General features: G+C 43.4%; 1 pseudogene; it reads right to left on the minus strand.

Annotated features, from left to right (window-relative positions):
- Positions 1-539: 539 nt before the first annotated feature.
- On the minus strand, positions 540-1,685 carry LOC133042225 (large ribosomal subunit protein eL28-like; annotated as a pseudogene).
- Between the last annotated feature and the right edge of the window lie 5,930 nt (positions 1,686-7,615).

Raw genomic sequence — 7,615 nt, forward strand, 5'->3', positions numbered from 1 at the left:
TCCAAGTTGTTTTGAACTAAACTTTTGCCCCAGGGTTTAAGAAATCTCCCTCTCTAATTGAAGTCTTCAGTCAGTGGCTGCTTATAATCAAGAAGATTGCACTTAAAAGGTATAGAAGTTGGTCTTATTATTGGCATTAGAAGATTTTGCTTTGTAATTACAAGCCAGGGAGTCTAGAACCAGTAGATCTTATACAGAGAGAATGGTAGATATTTTAGCTCAAACTGCATATTCACCAAGAAAAATGGTGCTGAACTGTTTGTAACAAGAAGTACCATTGGTTTTTCATCTTTTGAGCTTCTTATATACTATTCCATTTGTCTTATAATGAAATTAGTGGTTATATTCATTTATCCAGTACTTACTGCTTAATAATATGTGTTGGGCATTGTACAGAAAGCTTTGTAAACAATCAGTTGAGGATACAGATTCAGGCAAAGAAACAGACTGTTAAGTTTAAGGAATATGATCAGGAAGACTTGGGAAGGACATGTATCAGTCATCAGCAAATTTTTGTTTGTTTGTTTATTTGAGCAAAGTCAGCTGACAGCTTTATTGCTTTGAGGAGGGGATAGATGGTTCAGGAGCTTCTTGATGGGGTGGGTCCACTTCCTCTTCACCATCACAGGCTTCTGGTTGCACAGAATGGCTCTGGCTCTGGGGATGGTGGCCATGTGCAAATCCGGGTGGTACTTGTTCTTCCAGACCATGTGCCAGATGCTTCTAAAGGTGGCCTGGGCATTCTTGCTGATGGTGGTCCGCACACAAGAAGTAGCTGATTAGTGCTGGCCGGATCTCCGGCAGCATCATGACCCTTTTGCCATTGGTTGCCGGCTGCATGTCCACAGTCTTGCCGTGGATGAGCCCACTGTAGTGGAAGGAGTTGCAGGCCTTCAGGTCACTCAGTCGTGCTCAACTCCCTGCGACCCCATGGACTGCAGCAGGCCAGGCTTTCCTGTCCTTCACTCTCTCCCAGAGTTTGCTCAAACTCATGTCCTTTGAGTCAGTGATGTTATCCAACCATTTCATCCTCTGCCGTCGCCTTCTCCTCCTGCCTTCAATCTTTCCCAGTATCAGGGTCTTTTCCAATGAGTAAGCTCTTCGCATCAGGTGGCCAAAGTATAGGAGTTTCAGCTTCAGCATCAGTCCTTCCAGTGAATATTCAGGACTGATTTCCTTTAGGATGGACTGGTTGGATCTCCCTGCAGTCCAAGGGACTCACAAGAGTCTTCTCCAGCACCACGGTTTGAAAGCATCAATTCTTTGGTGCTCAGCTTACTTTATGGTTCAGCTCTCACATCAATACATTACTACTGGTTTTTGGAAAAACCTTAACTTTGACTATACAGACCTTTGTCAGCAAAGTGATGTCTCTGCTTTTTAATACACTATTTAGGTTTGTCACTGTTTTTCAGTCACCATCCACATTGATTTTGGAGCCCAGGAAAATTAAGTCTGACACTGTTTCCACTTTTCCCCCATCTATTTGCCATGAAGCGATAGGACTAGATGCCATGATTTTCATTTTTTGAATGTTGAGTCGTTAAGCCAGCTTTTTCACTCTCCTCTTTCACCTTCATCAACAGGCTCTTTAGTTCCTCTTTGGGGTTGCAAGTCTGCTTGTTCCTCTTGATCAAGAAGCTGGAGCAGTTCTGCATGACCATGCACTATAGATTCGTGGGCATGGTGGTGGCTGCACTCACTGTGGCGGCCTGAGATGGAAAGAGCCAGCAAATATTTTTCATTAAGGGCTAGATAGAAAGTATTTTAGGCTTTCTACAGTTCTAATGCTCTCTGACACAACTATTCCACTGTGCTGAAAGTTGAAATGTTGAATGTGAAATTGACCACAGAAAACATGTAAATGATGAACATGGTTGTCTTTTAAGTTGTGTTTATTTATGGGCATTGACATTTGAATTTAATTTTTATGTGTCACAAATATTCTTTCTTTTGTTTTTTTCAGCTGTTAACAGATGTAAACACCATTCTTAGCTCACAGGGCTTACAGAAACAGGAAATGGAACAGATTCGGCTCATGTGCCTTAGTGTGCTGACTCCAGACATGAAATAGTCTCTAGGGCCATCTTGCCACCATTTGAGAGGTACCTGACTGCATGGAAGAGAGAGCAGCCAATGCGTTCTTTTGTCTCAGGTGTGACTTTGCGTAGCACTCTTACAAAGGCATTAGAGTTGGTAAAATATTTACTTCTGTTCTAAATACTAGAAGGACATTTTGAGGACATTCCCTGCATTTCACTCCTCCCTGTAGCAACTGTTCCAATGTGTAAAGACCTTCATTTGAGAACATTCTTCCCAATGTCCAAACTCAATCAGCCGTGCTAGAGGTAAGGTTGTATCATGAAATGAAACCAAACTGCAAACAACACATCTGAATAGTTTCTCTATAGAGCTCCACGGGCTGGGGAGAGCTTAGCTATAGATAATGGTCACAAACAGAAGGGCAGTATCTGCAGTGTGGGTTTAGAAGGTGAACATATTGGCCTTACTGCTGTAACCTGGAAAGAACCTTGTCAAATTTAGAGTCCATCATACAGTATAGTCTGATGATGGGGTGAACTGCTTCCAGAGACAAGGAAGTCCCCACGTTGAAATTGGGTAAGGAGGAATTAGAGGTCATTTAGTGATAATGGGTGAGAAAGTAATGTGGGATCTGCAACTTGAAATTATAAATTCTAAGACCATCACAGATGATGGCTTTGTGGCACATGTCATCTTGCCTCAGTTGGAGAAACAACATGGAAAAAGAGACTAAAATGAATTACGTTGTCATGTACTGTACTTTGCATTTCAGATCACACAGGCCCAACCAGACATAATTACCAAGACTCACAGGCTCCTGGGTCCCTGGGATAGGCAAAATAGGTGAGTATTTTAAACCCAGGTTGGGTTTTTCTCAGTCTTGTGAGCAAAGAACCAAGCATTTTGGTAAATGTGGATGAAAAAGTGAAGGCGTTTCATTTCATTTTATAACCCAGGCTAACGTCCTCTCCCCTGTTGATTTCTGATCTTAGAAACCAAATACTTGCTAAGGGGAATGAAGTCTGAAAAGGGGGAAAAAAAATAAGCTAAGCTTTAAGTATGTCCCAGTGGTAAGCATTTAAATTAGAGCAAAAGAAAAAAGCTCTCTGAACCAAGTGGTGAAGGCTCCCCCAACCTGGACTCTTAGGGGCCAACCCTAAGAGAAAGGGCAGGTCCCCTAGGCAGCTCTCTCTTGCACTGGTTGGGTGAACTGCTTTGTCAGCAGCACCATGCATCATTAGCGGATCTGGAAAAACTCCAGCTGCCTTCCTCTTACACTCTCTCCGTACCTCTCACTTTAAAAAAGCTTTCATCGACATCATCCCAAACATCTTTTGTTTTCCCAGCTGGAGAAGCCTTTCTTTCTGTTTGCATCCCCTTCTCCAGCTAACTAAGTTCTTTTGCCCTTAAGAACTGCGACCATGAATCAAAGGGAATCATCACCTGTAAACTCTAAAGTGAATCTGGGTGCTTTGGGATTCCATAACTCATCTGTCTTCTCGGAGCTGCCATATTTAGTTACATTTTCCTTACACTGTTGGTGGTCATTATCTTCCCTGCTTTCCATCCCCCATATTAGAGACAAAATATGAAGCTCCTCACAGCAATATTTTCTTCTGAGGTTTAGCTCCAGTGCAGCATAATCCTTTTTGCTTGGGGGGTGGTTTCCCGATCCTTATGTCAAGCTGGGGTGAGATACATGTTTAACCTATGGCTGGAGTTATTTACTACATAAAATGATCTCCTGTTCTGGGGTTTTCCATGAATTTTCTGCAAATGGTTTTACAGTAAATCTCAGGAAGGAAATCAATGTGTTTTTAAAAAAATTTTTTTTTAAAGATTGATACCAATTTCTTGCCCATAAAACCTCACACAGAATTCTTGGCTTTTATACATTTTTCATGCATTTTAATCTTTACATCAAAAGTTAAATAGAACTTTGAAAGTCATTTGTTTATCTTTCTGTCTCCATAGATGACACTGTGCTCTGATTTTAAACATTGTAAAGATATGAAATTCTGCTATCTCATTCTGGAACCCTGGTACCTCAGGAATACTTTCCTACAATGATTTATCCTGCCCATTTTGTGTTATTTTGGATTATAGTAGAAAGGGTGAATAGACCATCATTATTTTCTAAGAGACATAATTTGATGTAATGAAAATATTTACTCAATGAGTTGTTTCCAGGCTAGGGAATTACTGACATTTCACCATTGCTTTGCCTTTAATACTTTGCCCCTTTCTCTATCCCTTACTAGTTTCTTTTTAAAATTTGGAAAATCCAGTGCCCAGATCACAAGAGGACCAATTCCCAGTAACTGAGCACTGCTCAATCTAGATACATGCAAAACTGTTAGTGCACAATTTGTTGCTCACTAAAAGATCTTGAGGGCTTCCTAAGTGGCACTAGTAGTAAAGAACCCACCTGTCAATGCAGGTGACCTAAGAGATGAGGGTTTGATCCCTGGGTGGGGAAGATCCCCTAGAGGAGAGCATGGCAACCCACCTCATATTCTTGCCCGGAGACAAGACATGGACAGAGGAGCCTAGTGAGCTACAGTCCATAGCATTGCAAAGAGTTGGACATGACTGAAGCGACTTAGCACACATGCAAAAGATCTTAAATATCCACATAAGTGGGCTTTGAATGAGACTGAAAACTTTCCCTGGTCCATGAAAACTTCTCTGGATTTTTATTCTCAAAAAAAACTTCAAGGTATCAACTGGTTACTTTCAGATGCTAACTTCCTAATGTCAAGCCAGAAGCATCTGGCTCTGATTGTGTGAGAGCCGTCTACGACACTCCCAGATAGTTTCTGAGCAATAGGAAGGAAAATGGGGGAAGAAAGTGAAAGGAAAGTGAAAGGAAATTGATATCAAGGTGTTCTTTGGAATGTGGGATAGTGTGTGTGTGCATGTGTGTGTATGTGTGTGTGTGCATGCGCACCAGTAAACCTAAGGAAAAACTGCCGACATGACAATAGTATTCAAGTAGCTGAGCCTTGTGGACATGCAGCTTTCACAGAGATGAGTAAACTTCATGCCCAAAGAGGTGATGCTATTAGATAAGACTGCAGAGCTCATAAGTGGTAAGACTCAAATCGCTCATCTTCTAACAGGGGCTGATAGTTGGTGATCACAGGTGTATGCACTGGTTGTTAAAACATTAGAACACTTCTACCTAGTGAGTAAACAGCTGTTTCCTCGAGTCCCTGCTGCCCTAGTTCTCCAAGCCTTCGCCTGGGGACTAGGCCTACCTGTAAGCCTCCCTCATAACCCTCCCACTAACGGTTGGCCCTGGACATAAGTATAGCATCCAGGGCCAGCTTCAGCTTTGCGGCGGCTGATATTCATAGTAGTTTGTCCGTGCCTATAGTATATCATGGAGAAGGCAATGGCATCCCACTCCAGTGCTCTTGCCTGGAAAATCCCATGGACGGAGGAGCCTGGTGGGCTGCAGTCCATGGGCCTGTAAGAGTCAGACACGACTGAGCGACTTCACTTTCACTTTTCACTTTCATGCATTGGAGAAGGAAATGGCAACCCACTCCAGTGTTCTTGCCTGTAGACTCCCAGGGACGGGGGAGCCTGGTGGGCTGCCGTCTATGGGGTCGCACAGAGTCGGACACGACTGAAGCGATTTGTCAGCAGCAGCAGCAGCATAGTGTATCAATTACATATTTTAAACATCACTCTTGCTCTTAATTGTGAAATTTTGCTTCATCTGTATGCTGTCATGTGTGTGACCACACCTCCCATCATCTCTCCCTGGTGAGTCTGTGAATCTCAGAACCTTGGATTCTTGATCTCTTGAAGAGCCTGGCCATTCTCAGAAGGCATGAACTGCTTTTGTAAAACTTTGGGTTTTGTTTAGGAATCAGAATGGGTTGTGGACTGAGTTGTGTACATTCCAAATCCCAATTCACATGGTGAAGTTCTAACCCCTGATAGGTTACAATGTGATATGTTTGTGAATACATCCTTAAAGAGATAGTTAAGTCAAAATGAGGTCATTAGGATGGGCCCTACCAATATGACTGGCATCCTTTTAAGAAGAGGAAATCTGGACATAGGCAGGTATGAAAGAAAGGCCATGTGAAGATGCATGAAGTAGATGGCCATCTGCAATTCGAGGAGAGAGGCTGCAGAAGAAACTGACCCTGCCAATACTTTGATTTCAGGCTCCCACTCTCCAAAATTGTGAGAAAATAAATTTCTATTGTTTAAGCCACCCGGTCTGCAGTACTTCATTATGAATGTGAAAGTCGCATCTGACTCTTTGTGACCCCATTTACTGTCCATGAAGTTCTCCAGGACAGAATACTGGAGTGGGTAGCCTTTCCCGTCTCCAGGGGACCTTCCCAACCCAGGGGCTGAACCCAGGTCTCCCTGTATTGCAGGCAGATTCTTTACCAGATGAGCCACAAGGGAAGCCCAAGAATACTGGAGTGGGTAGCCTATCACTTCTCCAGCAGACCTTCCCAACCCAGGAATCGAACCAGGGTCTCCTGCGTTGCAGGCGGATTCCTTATCCACTGAGCTATGAGGGAAGCCAGTACTTTGTTACGGAGGCAGGCTAATACAGTACCTCTTCCTGAGCGTTTCATTAATTCAAGGATATGCTTTCTTTGCAGCATTACGTTCCTTTGCCAAAGAACATTGCAGTTGGGATGATCACACATGATAATTTATCAGGATGGTTCCAATTTATGCCTGCTGACCTGGCATAATGTCTACAGTGCCCTGTTATCCTCTCAAAAGTATCTCAGTTTGAACATTAAATTGTGTGTGTGCTAAATCGCTTCAGTTGTGTCTGACTCCTTGCAACCCTATGGACCACACAGCCTGCCAAGCTCCTCTGTCCATGGTATTATCCAGGCAAGAATACTGGAGTGGGTTGCTGTGCCCTCCTCCAGGAGATTGCCCCAGGGGTCGAACCTGCGTCTCTTCTGTCTCTGGTAGGCAAGTTCTTTACCACTAGTACCACCTGAGCTCGAGAGGTAACTGTAAATTTGTCTACCTCGAGTCTAATGTTTGCAATTTTCTCTCACAGTCTCTCTTTCTCGTCAAGTCCTTGTCCCTTTCTTCAGACCTCAGTATTTGCTGTGTTCTCTGGGTGTCCCTCAAGCAGTCCAGCTCACAGTCTGGCTCATCAAACCATCTGGTATCTGGTATCATCCAGTGGCCGTGTCTGTACACAGAGTCCTGAGCAAGCTTCTGCGGAGAGCTGTGCAGGAGAAAGACTCCACCCCTCCCCTCGAGGAGTGGTGACCCAACATGAGACGTACATAAATCACAGTCATTCCTGTGTCATCTCGCTGCCCCACACAAACCATTATTGTGTACTCGAGTACTTTTTTGGAAAATGTTCGTGAATGCTGTTTAATCTCTCCATCCAGAGTCACTGCAGTGAATTTATGGCAGGCTTCAGAATACAATTAATGCACACTTCTCTCCTATCCCATCCTGTAGCTGGCTGTGGCAACATAATGCTTTTTGGCAAGCTGACCGAAGAAGGAGAGAAAAGAAATTCTGTTTTTCAGGGAAATGTTAGTGATAAGCAAATTGG

The sequence above is a fragment of the Dama dama genome, chromosome 21, assembly GCF_033118175.1.
Source record: "Dama dama isolate Ldn47 chromosome 21, ASM3311817v1, whole genome shotgun sequence".
Taxonomy (NCBI): domain Eukaryota; kingdom Metazoa; phylum Chordata; class Mammalia; order Artiodactyla; family Cervidae; genus Dama; species Dama dama.